This window comes from Hippoglossus stenolepis, chromosome 2 (genome assembly GCF_022539355.2).
Source record: "Hippoglossus stenolepis isolate QCI-W04-F060 chromosome 2, HSTE1.2, whole genome shotgun sequence".
NCBI classification, from domain to species: Eukaryota; Metazoa; Chordata; class Actinopteri; order Pleuronectiformes; family Pleuronectidae; genus Hippoglossus; species Hippoglossus stenolepis.
The window spans coordinates 22,507,667-22,528,829 of NC_061484.1; the positions used below are offsets into that span (position 1 = coordinate 22,507,667).

The following is a 21,163-nucleotide window of genomic DNA, read 5'->3' on the forward strand; positions in this document are numbered from 1 at the left end:
CAGTGTCCTTGTTGGCTTTGTTCATTGTTTGTCTTCCAGGGTTTAACACAGCTTGTCAATACAACGCTGTTCACAAGCAGAAGTGATACTACATAACCTGTGCTTTGAACAATATACACGACTGGAGCAAAGGAGAACTGAGAAAGGAGCCTCGTAAATGGCTGTTGTACATCTGCAGCCATCTGTTGAATATTTTGATCCCAACATGCAAAAAGAAATTCACCAAGATACAACATCTTTGTTTGTCTGTTAACAACGCAGATGTACTCGACCATTCAAACGACCACAGACCTCACTGGTCTGTATGTAAACGTATGCAATAAGCATTCCGTGGAGCAGAAGCCACACACATACACAGTTCATACAGCTGCGGTGTTTACTTACAGTTCTCTCTGTCTGCCTTTTGTTCAAGCCACAATTGGTCTTCTTGACTCCAGGTCCTAGTCTATGGGTTGATTCTTTCTGTGGACAAAGAGCGAGAAGGAGCTGTCAGTGCAGTGATCTCAGAGGTCGTCCAAGAGTTAACAAGCCGTGGGGCCATCTGGAACACGAGAGGAGAAAGCTGGAGGGCCAGAGAAGTGAGATAAGAACACAGGGATTTTCACAGTTTATCCTCCGAAACCAAGACCGAACACGCCAGTTCTTCCAAAGGTTTGCCAAAGAAACTATACAACGGAGCTATTCAACAACCTGGCACAACGTATGACACCTGCATCGGCATGCAGCAGTGAGTCAGTGCCGTAGATGTGTCACTTCTTCCTGTCTCGTCTGATGGGAAGAGAACAGGAGGCAGCTGATGACAAACCAGTGCACAGCTAACAGCATTAACACTGTAATGCTTATTTGAAAATTAAATTTTTTAACTTTTTGGTAAAGAAATGTCGGTGTTGGATGGAGTTGGAGCAGCGGAGGTAATCTTCACAGGTGTGAACTCTACCAAGTGTCCTTCTAAAAACTTGTGGACTTAATGGCCTCTGTCAACTCCTGTGGTACAACACTTGATGGTAGACGCCATGTGTCTTTAGAGCCTATAAACATTTGGCACAAGATATTTTCCCCCTCGTTTTTAAGTTCATTCTCAATGTTCTCGCGTTTTATGAGATTTAAGCAGCTCTACATTGAGCATTTGGGAAAAGTCGTTTTTCCTATTCATAAATGATTAAAAGAAGCTGCTGTCTGCTACATTTGACTTTTAACTGTCCAATGGATGTGACCCAGCATCAAAACTACCAACGACCAAAATCCCTGTAACCTCAGCGCTCTGTATGTTTCACCTGGATTCATAAGCTGCACCGATATAAACTTTGAACACAGGTGACTAAGCTAACAGCTAACATAGCTTCCAGCTGGTTATTTGGACCTAATACGTGTTCACAAATCAACACCCCAAAAAAACGAAGTAAAACTTTTTGCCTGTTGAGCCTTGAGCTAGAAAAACAGTCACCTAAGGATAAGATCTGTTTCTGAACATGAATGGCTTTTCTACAACAATAGATCCATGTGAAATATCAAAATCCCAAAACTTATATGTACAAAATAAAAATTGCCCTAACTTGGTCAACTAATTACTGTACTTTAAGATATAACTTGCTTAATAACAGGTCATACTATATAGACAAAGGTGTTTTCCTGTGATAGACTGAGCGGTTGGTTTTGAGCAGCTGCCTACAAACATAATTCGGCCCAATGGATTCCACAGCAATGTCAAGGAATTGGCTTGTGTGGAGAGAATAGGATTTCTGAGTTGACGTAAACAAAACTGGATATGCACATCAAGCTCTGGGAAACGAACAGATGCCCAGGCAGGCGATCCAGCTGTTTGACATTTGATAATCGTGAGACAGAAAGATGCTCGACAGATAGAAAATGTTAGAATTCAACTTTCAGAGATAGAGAGTATGTAAACTCGATTCTCAACAAAGTGGAGGATTAAAGTAGCAGAGAGTCACTTCATTATTTGTTGTAAGGATGTTGGATAAAAGCTACTGGGGGAGGCTTCCAGATGTGAATAAGAGGTTTGATTGTGTTCAAGACAAAAGTAAATGTTGGGCTTTTTAAGATAAGTGCAAACCAAATCAAAATTCAACACAGTGTGTGAAATATTTAATATCTTCAGACATTATACAGTAAATTCAAGTGAGGTGGTCTCAGAGTTTTGGTTCCCCACTGCATATTAGCAAAATGAAAGACTAAAAGCTGAAAAGAACAATTCAGTATTTTCACCATCTGTTTAACGTCCTTTAGCGTTAATAAGGCATTAACTATGCAGTTGACATAATGTACGGTTGTGGATTTTCTCATTTAAATGCAATACATTTTTCATTGAATAATTTTTTGAGGTTGTAGGAGAGCGCATCAACCCATCGTTGCACAAACCGTGTGTATAATCCGTTTTAAGACTGGAAAATGTCCATAAAATTGGGTCCGTATATTTTCTGGAGTTTGCCTTTCTCATATGAAGAACAGCAGGAGATGCTCTGGGTCAGACCTGTTCACAACAACACGCTCACAGTTAATTTTTGGGCCATTTTCATGCTTTATTCTAATATATGCTCACTCAGATATAGAAGAATACAAAAAAACTAAATCTCCAGTGTTTTAAAAAATAAAATAAAAGTTCAAAATCTGGTTTCAGGGCACCTCTGCAGGCAGATGTTGGCGGACCATGCCATATAGCCACAGTATCCCTGATTTGACGTAAATCATACCCCTCTCTCCTTCTCATTACGTTGTATTTAGTCATCATCTGATGAGGGCACACTCCCAAAAGACAAATCAAAGATATCTGCCTCCAAATTAAACAGGGGAGATGAAAGAATAGAGATACATATAGCGTGTGATATTGAGGAGAACACTACCAAGTTTTCTTTCCACTATCCTGTTCTTAACAAGGACACAGACATCTGCCGCTTCTCTTTTGCCGTCTCTGTGAGCTCCACTCCTGTGTTCAGAAACTAAATAAGCCGTCTTAAAACGTTTTTACCAGTAGGACTGACCCACAGCTTTCTAGGAAAGGTCGTGAATGTTACCCAGAGGCCTTTGTGTGACTCGAACACATCGATGCCTCCAACTTCAGACTGGGTCAGCTGTATCTGGATGTGCCAAATAAAACGAGTCCACGTGGAGGAATGCAACTGCCGTCTTTCCTGGCCTCAGTTCAGTTTGAGTAACTCTGGTTTAAGTATGAGGGCGAAGAACATCTTCAGGGAAAAAACTAATTGTCCTCTGTTAGAAACTGTCCTCTTTGAAAAGGGAAGACAAAATATATACAAGAATGTAGGACTTTATTGATCCCACACCAAGGAAATTGACAATATTTGGATTAATTGGAGAAAGCAGTAAGAGTAGGTTTTACCTTAAATCAATTATCTGATGACTTAAAGCAAATTTTATTAAAAATAAGCATTTAACCTATATAAACACTTTATTTCATAGCATAGCCTAAACTCCTGTTATTGTATCATAAAAGCTAAAAGTTGCACAACAAAAATAACTGGGAGCTGCACCAAAATACCATTAAAATACTAAACAGAAGCGTAATAGCACTCTGAGGTCCTCTAAAGAATAGTTCATTTTGGAAATATTGGAAGAATCATGCAACATTTAACTGGAAGATGATTAAAACGGGAAAGGGCAGTTTGAGACATTCTCAGCATCATGTGAATGAAATAAGAGCCTGTACATATTTCATCCTGGACTTTATTCTGAAATATGTTGGAGGGTGCACACTGAAACGTAATCAGGGATCACTGCTCCAGGTTAAACAGGATGCTGTGTGTAATCCACATGGGTCACATAATAGATGCAATACTTTCCACTGCGAGCTTAATGTGCCAAACATGTATACTGTGGGTTATATACCGGTATTCCAAAATAGTCAGACAATCCCAGGGGTGTCACAAGAATGTTTCTTTATTCCGGTTGCAGGTGTGAACTTTGAGCCCGGTCTGATCGACATGTTCTCACACAGCAGAGCTGGAGCGTCTCACAGATTAATAATAAAACAGGCCAAGTCTCGTCACGCTGGACCTACTGCTAAGACGTGACTCATTCCGTGGTTTGTCAGCATCAAGCTTCAGTTTCCAGCTCTGTGGTTTAAGTGACAGCATCATTCAGGAAGTTTCTTTGATGAATGAAAACCACAGGCGCAAAAAATATGGATGCCAAGAGCAGGCAAAGAATGTGTCCGCTTCAGAGGCAAACTATGCAGGGATGATGTGCTGGTGAAAAGCAATTCACTTAGCCGACCACACGGTATCAAATTTGCTCATATAGCGGCTAATGACTTCCTTTTAATATGCAGGCTGAGATGGTTAAAGCTCCACTACAGTCAGCAAACTGTCTGGAGCAGCTGCGAACTAGCAAGCGGTACAGAGAGTGTGAAAGACACTTCATAAATCAGTGCTGGAATGTAGCCTCATTTCCTCTGTGACCCCACCTACTCAACAGCTTCTTCCTCCAAGTCCTGGACCTTTCTGCGGCAAGCAACCGAGACCTGAACATCACAATCGTGACACAATCCACAGCTGCGAGTCCAAGGAGTTGAAAAAGTGAATTATTTCCCTTCAGAAAACTAGCTCACATCTCAATCAGGCAGAGCAGGCATTACAAAACAAAACAGTAACTAATGAGGAGGCAGGATTAATGAGACAGCATGTTTAGAGGACATTGTTGATTCAGAGCTGATTAATGTTATTACAACAAAGAAAATTCTATTCATGCTTTTGCAAATATTTTGATATCAAGCCAATTTCCCTCCCCCCTTCTGGCATCAAGATAGATGCATAGTGATCTAAATAGGTAGGTTAACATCCAACTATTTTATGGAACTGAAACCCTGAATGGAAATGCTGATATCAAATTTCACCAAAACCTGGCTGAAGAGGGAAAAGTTGGCGCATCAAATAAAAGATGCAACAAAGCTCAATGGAACCAGACAGTGACTCAATTGTGACGTTCATGAACCTCACCTTATTCTGCTGCTCTAAGAATAACTGTGGCAGAGACAAAGCATCACATGTGTGGAGCCACGAAGAGAAACAAACATTTATATCATATTTCCATCATTAAGAGGTTGAATCCACAGAGTTTACTCAAATCATGGTAGTGGACGCAAAAACAATATTTCTAACCTTTGGCCAATTTTCTGGAAAATCTGTTGACATTTTCACAACCTTACAACCTTTAGAACTCGGGGTCAGGACCCCCCGGGGGCATCACGAGACACTGAACAAGGGTTGCAGGAGGATTTTCAGAACCCCTGCCTTCAAAGTAAACCTGGCCTATGATGTAATTAATTGTTATGTCATCTTTGCAAAGAAAAAGTAAACTTTAGTGTCTCACAGTAAACTGGTATAGAATGGGATGTGCCTGACAAACTGAACTCTAACCCTCCAAAACAGATGCACAAAGTAGACACACATCGCTATGGACACTAAATATGTTTGTTTGATATAGTAATAAATAAAACACTGTAGGGATACGTTTCTATGTTAAGCATTGCGTATTTGATTTGATATTTTGCCTCGGGCCTAATTTGCATCTCATCAACATTCAGCCTGCAGATACGATGTTACATTAATGCTCCAACACACTGAATGAAGAAAAACATCCAAGTGGAAACCGGATCTCTGGATCTGACCTTTGGTTTATTTCACAGGACATGAAACTGGGGCAGAATTAAATGCATTTCAAATGCAGCTGATAATAAAGCAGTGGTAGGTAGTTTATTGTAAGTATCTATGAGTAAAGTGGCTTCTTCAGGACACAGATGTTCTTAGAGAGCAGAGTAAGGCCCTGAACCCGACAGGAAGCCGTTCTTGCAGTGAGGTGTATTTTTTCCAGATGTGCTTCCAGCGCTTCAAGTTGAAGATATTGTTTGTCAAGTTAAGAAAATAAACCAATTTCTGCTTCACATCAGATCAGTCAGGTGCAATAACATAAGGGCAAAATCTGTGACCCAAATGTTTAAGACAAAACTTCATCGGAGGATTTAAACATGAGTCCTGAAAGTATTTTTGATAAATCGAATTATTAAAAATGCTAAAAACAAAGTTGAAATGACGAAGCATCCCATTGATCAACATGCGTCACTGTTTATGTAATTTTCACATAATCTTCTTGCAGCAACTTTAATGTGATATACCACAGTACTACAGCCAACTAATTACCAACAAGTGGCTCATTCGGTTCATCTTTTCCACTGTTCGACAACTGCATTTAAATCCTTATGCAATTTAAGTGCACATTTAGGCCTGGGGTCCAACAGCACCATGGAAATTGGAGCCAGAGATTTCCCGAAGAAGAAAGAAATATATTAGAAAACTACCAACATCAGCAAACAGTTTCGTATAAGACACAGAAGGAGCCAAACCTGTCACCCACGGGACCGCGTGGGGGCTCTGGAAAAGCTTGCCGATGCTTGGGGGGGTGCACTTTATCTGCAGTGCCGCAGACCTTTCCCTTTGAAGTGTCGCCGAGCCACCGACTGAACCGGGGGCAGTGAAAGGTGGACGGTGGCAGTCTAGAGAAAATGAAGAGAAAGCAACAAAAGTTAGAAAACCACGGCGAGCTACAAAAGACAGAGACATCAGCAGCGGAGAAATAAACAAGGCATGCCTGTTAACTTTCATTCTGACAGGCAGAAATAAAAATACACCTCAGAGACCATCGGCAGCAACTTTGTTTGGAGGAGAGTGAGAACTTTCGGGTCACAGCACACACACTGTCATTGTTTGTCTCCATCTTTTCACATCTTGTTTACAGAGGCCGACTAATGGAGAAAGCATATGGCGACCATGTGTTGGAGAACGAGCCGCTGCACGGGGAGCGGTTGTACGAGACGCACAATCTGATGGCGAAAGTGAAGAAAGTGAACTGACAGATTGTTTTGCCTGCTCCCTCCGTTCACTGCAACTCTCCCTCAAGGATTATCCTCTCTAATAGACTTAACGGCACTTTAACTGAGCTGCCAGCTGCCTGCAGCCTGCTGCCTGCGTCCCCGGTGGAAAGCCGACCAGGTCAAGTCTGAGGGAGGATATCCTACCATGACAATGCAACACATTCCTATGAACACCTTCAGTTCTTTATCACACTTACAGTATTCATTTCCAAATGATCATCAGTCCTGCTTACTGCCAACTTTCATTTAAATATAGACCAGGCAAAAGAAAATAACAGTTGTGTAGATATCAGTATTAAATTTGCCTTCAACCAGGTAAGAAGAAATCGGATCCAAATCCAGCCTGATTGTATTTTGGATGCATATATGATTTAGCCGAGAAAATAAGTGGCAGATTGAAGGAGAATGATAACAGCTAGAATTCATACCTCTGCTTTATCCAGCAATTTTTTGGGCCACTTGGAAGCAGTGGAAAAATACATTATCACGTATCATCACCTTTGTGTTGGCAAACGGTTGCTCCCGTACAACAGTGAGGAAGCAACATTTTCATTCATTTGAAGTAATGGTTCCAGTTTGTCTCACTGACAATAGCTGTCTGCTGTGATCTAAACTGACAGTGTGAGCTCAATAAGAGAACCAAAACAGTGAAGTTGAAGGCAGAAGAGGTAAACAATGACCCCAGATCTGTTACAAATGTCAGTGAAGTCGAGGGGAAGCAGCAGATGCAGTTGATGATTCTCTGAGGGTTCAACACTACGAGTGTCACCATTCTCTTTCAGATTCAACATCATAACTACTACTAACAAACGTGTTTTGTGACCTTGACCTTTGACCTAGAAAATGTTAGTTAATCCAAGTGAATAGTTGGGCCAAATTTGACAGAATTCTCGAGGCATTGTAGTTTTATGAGGTTGTTGTGACCTTTGACCTTCAACCACCAAATCAGTTTCTTTAAATTCAAGTTAACGTTTAAAATTCAAAAGGAATTCCCTCAAGATGTTTGTGTTCACAGGAATGAGACGGAGACATAATGACCTCCAACCACTGGCTGTTGCCGGTGCAGAGGTATAGAAATACAGATTATTCCCACTTTTAAACTGCCAACTTGATCACTTCCCACAAGATGCATCTTTGAGTTACAGTAAATGTGACCAGAGCTACAGCAGTATCACCAGGCGCGCACACACACTACCTACTATAATTTTTTGATAAACTGTAAATAATTCATCTAGAGGGATGAGAATGTGGGCCAGAGAACCGTGATCCACATATCTCTCGGAATTAGCAAACGCAAGAACATTTCTGTGCTGTGAAACGGTTCCACAGAAAAGCTACAAAACATTTCACTTAATAGAACGTATTCAATCTTCAAACAGACTAATTACAGAGTTTAAGACGTAATTGCCAAAAATTGTTAGGTTGGTTTTGCTCTGTAAACTGTGTTATTATACATTCCCATCAAAAGACAGACCTATCATTATTTCAGTCAGTGGCACCATTAATCACAGTTAGTCGTCTCAACAAATTTTTGGAAACAATATGAAAGGCCAGACGATGAAGTGTTTTGCCAACTCTTTTTGCCTGCGTGACAGGGACCAGACAAGGACAGCATGCTACAGGGACTTTTTCTTGAATTTTGTAAATTAATAATTAGGTCGGGGTCTCTCTCCATCCGTGTCCACAGAGTACAGAGACTCGCAGGTTTTCCTTCAAGGGATCTCATCTGGAACTCATTTAGACCCATGATCTGGTTTATTGCATTGGCAGAATCAGAACTACTACAATATTTGGATAATGGAATGTGATTGTAGAAGCCAAGTGTTGTTTGGTTTTAAGAATTCAAGATATTTTTCATACATCTCTTTCTGTTTAGTCCAACAGATAATCAAATGCATTTCAGATCTGGTCATAATTTCTGATAATTCATCGGATAGCATGTGTTGCCACATACAGAGAAATCTGCTCAAGTGTGACTCTCCAGCCACAATTCAATCCACTTGCATGAAGGAATCTCTCAGAATCAACTGTTTACATAAGACAGATTCATATTTGTGGAGACGGTTATCCCATACAGATGTGATTATCATTTTTTCAGAAATGGTTAAAAAATATTTTTAGCCTGGAGAACCGCAGGTTGGTTGACCAATCAACAAAGAATTCACCGCACTGATTGTTATGAGCTCAACATTCCCTGGTCGGTACACTGGACAAAGTTATTCCACACAGTATTTGGTCCACAGAAATAGGAAAAATATGCCCATCAGAAGAAAGACGCAATCGCTTTTGTCCTCCGATGTTGGTCAGCCTGCTGTATACCTACGGTGCAGTGTATCCATCGTTTGGATTAACTTGACAAGTCAGTCCTCGGACCTTAAATCGGGCAAATTTCGTAAAGACAAAAGAGCCTGAATCTTTGCTTACTTGTCAAGTCAAGAGTTTTTGATTGTGTACACAAAACTTTAGTGAAATTGTGATACAGCATTTGGTTAAATATAAGAAGACAGCCTGGAGGCGTAGAGGTTTTTTTAATCAGCCTCGCCATGGGGCCAGTTCAGGGAAATGCAATGAGAGCTTGTACTGAATGTCCACTTCTCTAAACCTTAGGTCCTCAATGCAGCTATATTCAGTGTGAAAGAGCTGATGAATAAGAGCACTCTAGCAATAACAAAGTGTGCAAGCTAAATTTAAGCTCTGCCGTAACACAATCACACAATATTGTATCTATTCTAACTACCCTCAGACAAGAACTGGTAGAAACCAACCAAGGGACTAACCATAAGCATATAAATCTGGGTTAGTGAAGAGACTTGAGGTTCGCTTGTGAGATTTCTAACAATGTCCTCTTGGACCATGAGACAGTGGGAGACCCCTAACCAGGCCTGTTAGAGGAGCCTTCATTCAAAAGGACAGCCGTTTCCATGCCAACAGGACCTCTGCTGGGAGAGGCCTCCTTTTTCATCCTGCACCTCCGCTGCAGCCTCAGAGAGGGACTGGTGGGAATCTAAGAGGGAATGAGTTGTGGGTGGCAGTGAACAGATGCATTTGTGTTGAGGCGAGATGGAGACGGTTTGAGCTGAAAGCCTTACACGCAGCCTGTGTGAGGGAAATCACACCAATGCCTGGAGATGGATCTGTGTAATTAGAAAGTGTGAAGGTATTAGGGCAGCAAATAATTATTCTGATCACTGATATGAGATGAAAAAACAGAAATGTCAACCACCAGTAATTTTGCTATACCACGGTAGTCTGTGATCACGGAAGAACTAATGATAATGAACAATAAAGACTGATTTGCAGTAGCATTTAATTCACAAGTAGGTTTTTATGAATGTGATGATGCACCTTGCTTCCATTGACAGATATCTAATTAAATGGTTTTGCCCAAAGAAGACAGACATTGCCATCTGGGTCTTATCTAAAAATAACTTCGAAGTCATTTAGCTGAATGATCCCAAGCAACAAAAAAGATCTCAAATTTGCAATAAGTAATTTCAGTCATTTTCAAGCAAATAGGAAAAAAATGCCAAATGCTATTTTTCTGCCTTTCCTTTGACAATTTAATTTTCAAAGTCAAACGGTTATCAGGAAAGAAAATGATTGCCAGATGGTTCACATGAAAATGATCATTAGGTACAGTCCTGATATATTGCAAAACATTTTTTATAACACAAAAACAAATGCTTAATGAATGCATTAAAAAAAACAAGATAAAACATGTTAATTTGTAGTTCAGAGCTAAGGGAGCTGATTCAGTTTGTTTCCAGCCCTTGTGCTGAGTCAAACTAAGCCAAGCAGCTGTAGCTTCATACTCAGCAAAACGGAAGAACAGGTCCACCGGGGTCAAAGATCCAACTCTTGCTAAGCGAGTGAGTAAGTGCATTCCCCAAAACATTAGAGATTAATTTGAGGAATTAAGACAAGATCAGGAGATGAAGCCACAATATTTTCTAAACTACAAATCTTTGCACTGAGAAACACAACAAACACGTTGGATTTTGTCACTTCTAAAAAAAAAAACATCCCCTAGTCTCTATGCTCTTCTGCCTATAATTTGAGTGTGTGTGTGTTTGTGTACAACCTGCTGTTCTAGTTTAATTACAGGAAAATGAACACGACACGTATTTACAAGGGGTGGAAAGAGACTGGCTGACAGGGCAAGGTCTGCTCTCTGCAAAAACACTGTCCCATTACATGTCCCCTATAAACATAATGAGCGAAAGGTACTGGAACAGTTTAAAATTGTGCCTGTTCAGCAGCGGAGCAGAACCAAACAAAGAAAGTGTCCCTCCTAGGACAGGATGAGAAAAAGACTCATCCATTCTACTTTCCGCATTCCACAATATCATAATTCAGAATTATGACTTATTTTATCACACTTCCCATTGTCCCTGCACTACGTCTCCGAGCGTTCACCCTATAATTTATGTCACAACGTATCCCTGAGAGATTCCTCTGTGTTCATTAACCAACTCAGAGCTGCACGGCACAGCACTGAATTATTAACATGCTGCTTGTGCCTCACAGATAGAGAGCAGAGGGCCATTCACAACAGCAGAACCCGCCTACGCTCCACTGTACTGTCTGACAGTAAAACCTCTGTGAGTGAATTCTAACTTGTTAAGAGAGAATTTAAAAAGGAGGAGGCTAAGAATAGAATCTACTATCATATAATAGTAGATTCTATTCATACGATTGATGATAGCGGAACACATGCAGATTAAAGAAACAAACAAGAACTCAGTGGAGCACATATCCCCATCTTGCAATGTTAAAGAACGTGGAAAAAGATCCTGAGTCTGCCCCTGTTTGTATACAAAGTTTACTGGGTTCGTTCTTGGCCCATGTCCCATGCTTCCACCACATTTCATGGAAATCCATTCAGTAGTTTCTGTGTAATCCTGCTGGAAAACTAAAAACGTCTGCTGAAAACATAACCGGCTTGGTGGAGGTAAAAGAAAAAAGCTCATCCAGTTTTTCATGAGCATGATTCTACATACTAGTACAATACTGTGTACTCGATAACCACAGGGCACGAGAACAGAATAAATCTAGTATCTTAAGGTCACGTGGACTCGTTTGTTGTTTCATGTTTATTGTTTTGCATGAGCTCGCACCAACACATTTAAATGAATGATTGGGATAGGTGTTTCCCATTTGTCGGTAAAGGGAAGTAAACATTGGAATGGCTTACCGCTTGCAATCAGGGAGTGTCCTACATATTCCACCTTCAAGACAGATCTCAGACACTGGCTCAAGTCAAACCAGATCTGTGATCACTTCTAAAGCCCAAATCGTGCTTCTGTGTCGAAGTTACAGAGCAGGTACGCACGTAGCCTCCAGGTTGTGCGTGTGATTCGAGCTGCAATTACACCGCTGAAGCGCTAGTGGCGGAGGAGTTTCTATGCTGGTGTTGAGCGTCTTCTGGTTTCTGGGCCGCTTATTTAAAAATTCTCTGGCGTCTGTTTACTTCAGGACAACTGAGAGTGTTACTAAGCAGATCGTGTTGGAGTTGATAAATGTTCAAGAGCAAATTTCCAATTTTAAAATGTCAAATATATGCACCTCCCTCAGTTTCATATTGACTGAGGTTAAGCTAGAATGCTCATACAGAGTGCAAAAGCTAATGTTAGCGTGCCTTACATTCATGTGGCTGCGTGGCATGCAGCAGCTGCATCAGGAAATGTCATGCAGACTGGCACCAGCCCACAGATCCCATACCAGGCCATGGAAAATAATAACAGGTATGGAATTTTATTGCATCTCTTAGCCTTGAGAGACAGCTGAGAATCTATGTCACGAGCTTTTCACTTGTGGATGAACCTCGGTGGTTCGGACCAATCAGCGTGGAGGGAGTGATCATCAACAACAACAACAGCAGCTCCTAAAGAGGATGGTGTAGATCTTGCAATAAAATCAGTTTTATCAGAGCTGAAAAACACTGAAGGCTTTTTTCTCTGTGCTGAAGGTGTTTTTGCTCTGAGACTGGGATCGGTAGATAGTTTATCCAGTCAGCTGCCAAGTATTTTGTGAAAGCGCCTGTCTGTTTCTAAACAGTTTCCACTGAAGGCTATTCAAATGGTGCAGGCTTTGCATCTGACACATCAGGTTACTCTTAAAGGGATAGTTCACCCAGAAATGAAAATTCTCATGTTTTTGTTTACAGCACATAGTCACCAGCATCGGACCTCATCACCAAAAGCTTTTTCTGGGTTGACATGTTCAAGAGCTTCTTCTATTTCAGTTTTGTGTCCATCGTGTGTTCGAAACATCATCAACACACCCACTTGCTCGCTGTGAATTCCCAACAATGTTCTGCTGTATTCTCACACAGGCTCAGTTGGACTTTCTCTACGGTTTTTACTGGAACGGCTCAGAAGAATGTTTAGCAGCAAATGACTCAGACATTTGCATTCTCACATACAGCCCCTCTGGATATTTTCAGGGGATTATTCAGAGTTAAGTTTAAGGAAGTTAGTTTAAGAAGTAATGAGGGTCTCTCCTCACAACTCTGTTACATCCCCAACAACAGGATGCTGATTCAAACTAATGTAAACGTTCAATACCTGCTTAGCAACTTAATCTGTGTGGGCTCCTGTTCTTACTGCTGCTGTTACAAGTTGGCAAAGATGAGTAAAAAAACATAAACAAGGAGAATTTAAGAGAGCTTGAGAAAGGTGAGAAAACAAAAGCCCTGCCGTGTGTTGTAATGTTTGATTTCCTCACAGGGCTTGATCATTTCTTTCCTCCTTGATGATGTTATCCACTGTTTTCTCACAGTCCTACTTAATGATTTTCCTAAAACTTTATATTCTTCCTGCCTTCCTCCTCCTGGTTCAGAATTACAGCTGCAAGTTCAACTCCAAGGCGTTTCTCTGTTTCAAACAAACCTTCTGCATTCCACACAGTCCAGTAAATACAAAATAGTATGTTCCTGATGCAAAAGAAGAGAAGCAACAGAAGAGGTTATAGCCTAACAACATCTTCACAAACATTTAGCGTTGGAGCACCAAACAAAAGTAGGTTGTGCTTTTCTCCATTGCCATCCATCTTCTTCCATTTCCATCATTTAGTTTTCTAAAGTTTGTAAAAGTTTGAATTACACACTATTTATTTTAAAAAAATTGACCCAGGAGAAACTTTCCTCCAGTTTAATTCTCTTGGACTCTTTGGAGGTCACCCTCTCCAGTCCTGACGTGAAGTAAGCAGTAACAGGGTCCACAGCAAAAATAAAACTAGCATTTTAAATCTGAAGAACACAGGAGAAATCCAACATGGTTGCAGTTTCCCCAATTCTCCAATAACACAAGATTAAGTGATACGTTTCCTAACATTGTTCAAATTCAGAGGAATGATGTGGTTGCCTGCAACGCAACTCCAAAAAATAAGTTTGTGAAATAGTGATCATCAGCAGCTATTAGTCTCACTGAAGCAGAGGATAAAAAAGATGCTTCTAAGTGTTATTCCTTAAATAAAGTTCAGTCTAGAGCCACAAAGACCAGTCGTGTCTGTAATGTACACCACCTGGATGCTGCCAACTACTTACATGCTTAATAACATGTCTCACTTTGACCTCCTTCATATTTTGTCAATACCAGCTTCAAAGCCAGGAAATCTCAGTGTCCATGTGAGAATGGTTTTGGGAAGGCCCCGGGGTCAGTGAAACAGCAACAGCCAGGACTGTGGGAATGTGAAGCTTTCTGCAAACAAAGTCCAGGATACCCCTCATCTCTCGGTCTCCAAGGCCTTGCAGCAATAATCACAGCCAGAAAAACGTATTTCATCACACGGATCCATGTGAACTGAAACGGTGCCATCCTCGTCTCAGTGTTGGAGACATCGTTATACTTGTTTTGTCGCACTCGGCCGTTTATTATGCCTCAACCGTAGAGATGGAGGAGCATGTCTCACTCTACATTAAACGCAGCATTAACTGTAGCTGCTCAGTGTGTAGGCGGTAAACTGCCTCTTGTGTTTTTGAAATCCACAACGATTTCAGACAAACTACCAAGACAGTGTGGTCAATGTTAGACACAACAAAATGAACATCCTCATATACAGAATGTCCATACCTGCATATTATTTATATGGTTCATGTGTTCTACAGCCTGGCTTTTTAAATTGCTGTGGCATCATGGGTAGCAGACATCTGTAATCACCAGTCCCTCACCATGTACATCATTCATCATGTCTCCTTTGTCCAGACAACAGACCAAGACATTCAGGTTACTGTCACGTAAGAAATCACGTGGAAATCTGGAACCTACAAATGTTGGCCTTTTTTTTTTTTAAAGTGTGTAATCATCAGAGCTGAATCCCAGAATCCATTGGTTGTATAAATCTGTGACAGGATGCATCAGTTACTGGCCCCTGTCCCTGTCCAGACCAACAGTGTGACATGTTGACATGGAGCCCAGATTAATGAATGTGTTAATATGCCACATCAACTCTAAACTTAAACTTGGGTTTACTCCAGACGGTCTTCTTTCAACATGAATTCCAACGGTTGCGCTCACTTAACAGCCCTACACACTGCATGACCGTATTATGTAGGTTCACAGGCCTTCAAGATGATAGATGGGCTTTGAAAACATCAAAAGCATTATCAAGCCAACTGTGAAACCAGAAGCTAAACAAGCTGAACTCCCAAAAAAATAAGTGGATCTTCTCCAATTACTTTAAATCCAATAAAACAACTTATTTTTCAGGTGCTGAACCAATTCCATTCATTATCTCCTCTTAGAACATAAAATACATATATTGCACCTTGTAAGAGACAAAATTAGAGTGTACATTAAGCAATAATTAAAGTCGATATTGAACCCTTTTTCATTTGGATGAATGGTCAGCACTGGTTTCTTTGTATCTTTAAGTAAAGTGCATTCTCAGAGCTGAAAGAAACCATCATTTCAAACTTCAGCAAAGTGCAGGATACATTTCTTGTAAAAGTTACAAACAGCGCAGACAATTTTACACACAACTGCCATTAAAAGCAATTTTGATACAGCAAAGTGTAGTTTTATTTGTAATTTGATAATTAAATAGAAAGGTATCTGCCTTCTGCCTGTGTGTAAACAGGTGGATTCTGTGGTCAGGCTCTCTGCATTACTCTGACCTTGTGCATTAAAGAAAACCTCCTCTGCAAGTGCACTACTTTAATCCATGTGGTTAAAAACACATACACAAGTTCTCGGCTTGAAGATGTTGTGTACGAGGCATAACTCTCAACTTGCATCATCCTTGAAGACACAGCACAACATACAAAAGACTACTGTTTGGTTGTTTTCGCCTGGTCAAGAGAAACTTCAGGGCCTTGATCTAAGACTCTGGTTTATAGTCTTGACTTGGGGAGCAAGAGATGCTGTTTTTTAAATCCTCTCTGTCTGATTTAGAACAAACTTAAACCTGTGAGGTCAAATGTCATTAACAAGCAATACGATGAAGAAGCAGTTGTGTTCTCCATGAGAGGAAACGAAAATCCCTTTTAAACAGTGATATAGCTCAGAGTGACAAAGTATGTCATCCAACCTGCCTTCATTACCCTCCACCTTACCTGGGTTTAACACCACGCTATAGAAATGTGTTAACTCCAACACATTAAGGTCAATGTTGGTGATATTTGTGTTATAATCAACCGACTTCCAGGCTAAAAAAAAGACATCATGTAGTCAACTAACACATAAAGTTAGTGTCCACTTAATTCAAATCAATAAGGGCAGAATAAACATGACACTCTCCCTCAGTAAAACAATACAATTTAACACCACCACAGGTAGAAAGCCTTCAATAAGGGAAAGGTGGGATTATTTGTGTGCTGTGCTGTTGCATTAGTTTCAACTGTGTGTACTTATTAAACTGGTCACTCCAAATCCTTCTTCCACTAGAACTCCACAAGAACAAAGCTTACTGTTTGCAGACAAGGGAAAACTTTGCTAAATCTTGTTGTCAAGTCTTTCGACAGCACACGAACGGTGTCGATCATGTTTTTATCCAACCGGAGCTACAGAACTGATCCATACATCAACTTCCCACGGGGTCAGCTCGCACATGAGCCGCTGAACAGTGGAAACAGAGGAGAACTCGCTCCCTAACTCGCGCCTGGACTTTTATTTCCCGACCTGTGGCCATTTCAAAACAAAAACAGACCTTGTTTTTGTTTTGTATCTACATGTTTTATGCACGTTAAACTGCTAACGCTTTGTAGCTTGTGGTCGAGTTTGTGGAGTAAGTTTTTAAAGGGCTCGCTGTTGCAAATCCGAGGGATCAGACCCGGGTAAACAAACCGGGCACGTTTTTAATTCACGCAGGCAAACCTTAGCCCGGGATGCGAGCAGCTACAGGCATTTAAAAAGAGCCGACTTCAACTTCTTCACACATCGTGCAGCAGCTCCACATCAGCGTTAGCAATGCTAGCTCGGCTAACCGACGAGCTACGCGCTAGCTGGCTAATGCTAGGCCCAATTCCCCCAAGTCCTCTGATCTGTGGTGTTTCATGCTGATGATGTTACCCTCGGTTTGTACTCTTGTGTTTACCTTAGAGACGCGAAGCCGGACCGGGGCGGCGGGCCTCCCCCAGGCGAGGGCTCCTCTGGGGGTCGTGTATCCAAGCCTGTATTGAGCTAAAAAGGGGCTAACGCTGGGGGTGGGGGGGCTCCGGTGGGATACAACACTGCTCCTGCCTCGTCTCTCGGTTCCCTCCCTGCAGCGGCGAGCGCTCGCACCGGTTCGCACCCAAGCTACCGCGTTAGCAACCTCTGCTAACTAGCCTCTGCGAGCCCACTTCGGGTAATGCTAACGGGCTAGCAGCTGAAAACATCAAGTAGCGCTAACGTGAGCCCGCTCCGCGAAAACTGACGCCGGTGTCCGTCCCTCCTGTGACTCGGATCCTTTGCCGGGAAACGTGCGGTGACCTCCGACCAGTACCGCGGGGGGGAACACATCCACAGGGACCAGATTTGTGCCGTTCACAGGCTGCTCGACACCCGCCAGCTCCGCTCGTCTCCTGACTCTCCACCGACTCGTGTCGCGGCCGGATGACGACAAGGTTTTTGTTTGCGAGTGGGCGCTCGAATGTGATGTAACAACATGCGCCCAGGTGTGTTGAGAGAATAAAACTGAAATAAAAAGGATGAAATACATTTTTGGAGAAATCTAATTTATAGCACAACTGTTTGTTCAGATATTGTGTATTAATGATTATTATTTGTTATTTTCATGTATTTTTACTTTTTGTTTATTTCATTTATCGACCAAACAAAACTATTTAAGTCTATTTAGCTGTTTAAGCTTCTGTACTTTCTCCATAATATGAATCCAAGACATTTTACATTGTGGTATTTGTGTTCTTACAACAACCTGGACACTCCCTCTGATGCAAAAATGCTTATTATTGCATTTACAAGGTTTATGAAGAGAAGTCACACAATAATGACATATAAGGCAAGACAGAGCTGCTTTATCTATATTTGTACATTTCAGTTTTTTATATAAGGCAAAACATGCCTCACAGATATGGTGCAACATATAAATAATTAATACATACATAATGAATTAAATTAAACCAAACTACGTGTTTTTTAGATGTATCCCTTATCGTTGACGTCGTCCATCTCCATTCACACGTTTACCTGTTTAGGATGATAAATGGAAACTCCAAATATATTTTAGTCAATGACAATTTTTGAAAAAATAATAAGAATTGCAAGAGGTGCACTCCTGAGCACAAATCCTGCCAGAGGAAAACCTAAACCTGATTCGTCCCAGCACACTGAGCCATATTTACTCACAGACAAAAGAAAAAGGAAAGATAAAAAGGAAGCAACGGTGGATTAGTGAGCTGCTGCTGCTGCTGCTGCTGCAGAAGTCACTCCTACTGTGCCAGCTATGGTTAGCTTTGGCTCATGGTGATTTTCATGCCCTGTATCTGGATCCTCCAGGGAAAGTCTGAAACCCTGAGATATCACCAAGCACCAAACATGTGATCCTGGGAAGTGTGGAATCGACGCTGGCACCCAGTCAATGAAAACTGAAAAGCAGACCCTGGAAACAAAGGATGACTGTAAACACCCTCACTTTGTTATTAAATGCAGTCACAGAACGGGGTCGAAAGCAGCTGTGGCTGTGCGTTTATGGAAATTGCGGCTGAAAGTGACGCCGCTCAAAAATTTGAACTCTCGTCTGGAAATTTTCTGTAAGTGTGATTTCTCGACCGGCTGTTCCAGTCGTTTTCCCTGTGAAACTGCAGAGTAAAAACATACTGGATATATCTGAGTGTTGTATGTCTTGATGTCAGGACTGGAGCCAGAGAGACCACATGTTAATATTTCCCAAAACTCACAGATAGTTTTAATGTGACTTGAACATCACTTAATTAATTTGGACATTTTTTAATGATTCAACTATTTTTTTTCATCTTTTTTTTATTTCATTGTATGTTTTATTCATTTAAAGACAGTTTTATGACCAATGTTTTTGGTAGTTGTGTCTATTTAAGACCCCTTCACACAGGTTTCAGCCTCAGTGTCGAACCTGAGTTGTCAGAAGCTCAACAAACATTTTTAAGGGGCCTGAATAAAAGAGTGACCTGTATTTCATCCGAGTCCCTCCCTTGCTTCTGGGGGTTTTAAACCTTCTGTTTGCTTAAAGCTGTTTTGTATCATCCACTCAGGTGGGAATTAAAATATGTTATACAGACAATTGTTGTTTGTTGTATCTCTTGACAGGAAACTAATCAAAGCACCAAGTTTAAAATATAATGGTATTTATATGGTAAAATGGAAACAAATATTTTATCTTATACAGTATCTTATTCATTTAATATCTCAAGATTATTGAACTTGTTTTCTCATGTTCAGTTCACTTGGGAGATTTAAAATTCATCATTATTCAACCCAAATTCTGTTCCATCACATATTTTAAGCTTTGCAGTGAAACTCACATTCCTGAGCTGAAGCAGCGTAAAAATGATTTAGAGTGTCTCTTTAAAAATAATAAGAATATATTGTTATTAAATGAACCTCCTCAGAAATACAGAGAACATGAACTCCAGTGGCTCTGGTATCAAATGTTGAACAACTGGTGCAAGAGTCAACCTTTCATAAGAGGCAGGGAAAAGTTTCACACGCTTCAAATTGCTCATCACAACTCGTGAGAGAATCCAACTCACAACTATTGTGAAGTCTCTCATAATGCAACCAGCACACACACTCTCTCTCACACACACAGATTCCCTGGTGTATTATTACGTGTTTCCCACTCAAAGATTGCCCAAGAACGACTGAGTGTGATGATTGCGACAGACGTACGATGCTCAGAAGGCAAACAAACAGGGCTGCTGGTGCGCCTGTGAAACGGAGCTGATAGAGTGTGACAGCAATGCCTGCTGGGAAGAGAGCGACTCAGTCAATAAAGCCTGGTGGATTCACAGAGCGGTCACTGGAAATATGAATGTGTCCAGCGAGGGATAACATCACATCATTTCCGTTTACAGTGGCCAACAGGCCTGTGATGGATTTAACACACGTGTCTCATGTTATAGGCTCAGATTCCATCAGTCACTGCATTTCCTGTTACTAAGTGTTTGCCAAAGTTGTTTGTGTCACTGATGTCTTTACATTTAAACCAGTTTGGCTGGTGTCTGTCGCAGTTTGCTGCCTTCGCACACATTCAACAAAACCTGGATGGAAAAAAAGATCACCAAGGATTCATCCTATATGAATCAAATTTTATATCACGTTAGCGAGTTTGACTTTTCTAGTGTGACGACCCCCTGAGACGACCTCTCCCTGCAGGAGCCTGATAGGAGGAGCTTGGTCATCAGGTAGATTCACTTCATGGTCCAGCTGCACGATATTCATAGTGGCATGAGTCAGATTTTCTCCTTTCCTAACTCCTTAAGGGTCCTCTCTCCCACGTTTTCTTGACCTTGTGACTTTTGTCATCAAGGTCAAGGAACAGTGGTTAAGAAAAGGAAATTATTTTAGACTTTTTCGACCGCAGCCCTAGTCTCCCTCTCCCCCACGGCTTCCATTGAGTGTGGTTTTAGTTGTAATTTGATGTCTCGATTGAAATTACCTTTTCATTTCATTAAAATAAACACATTTTTAGTTGAAACTAATGTGTGGTTTTTGTTCAGCTTTGTGAAATCAGTCATTCGCATACATCATCAAAGTGTCATGAAGGCCTGAACAAAACTACACAGCAACCAATCAGATATCTGTTGAGATATTTCAGAAAAGTGGTGGAGTGACAGACTTTAACACA

The 21,163-nt window shown here is 41.1% G+C and overlaps 1 protein-coding gene across 1 annotated transcript in view; it reads right to left on the reverse strand.

Moving 5' to 3' along the window:
- LOC118117273 (cilia- and flagella-associated protein 251-like) overlaps positions 1-17,939 on the reverse strand; it is a 62,620-nt gene extending 44,681 nt beyond the window's left edge. The window contains exons 1-3 of the mRNA XM_035169382.2: positions 17,435-17,939; positions 6,374-6,523; positions 385-462 (exon numbers count right to left, since the gene is read on the reverse strand). The gene's annotated coding sequence lies outside the window, so the exon portion shown is untranslated. The remainder of the gene's footprint in view (positions 1-384; positions 463-6,373; positions 6,524-17,434) is intronic.
- Between the last annotated feature and the right edge of the window lie 3,224 nt (positions 17,940-21,163).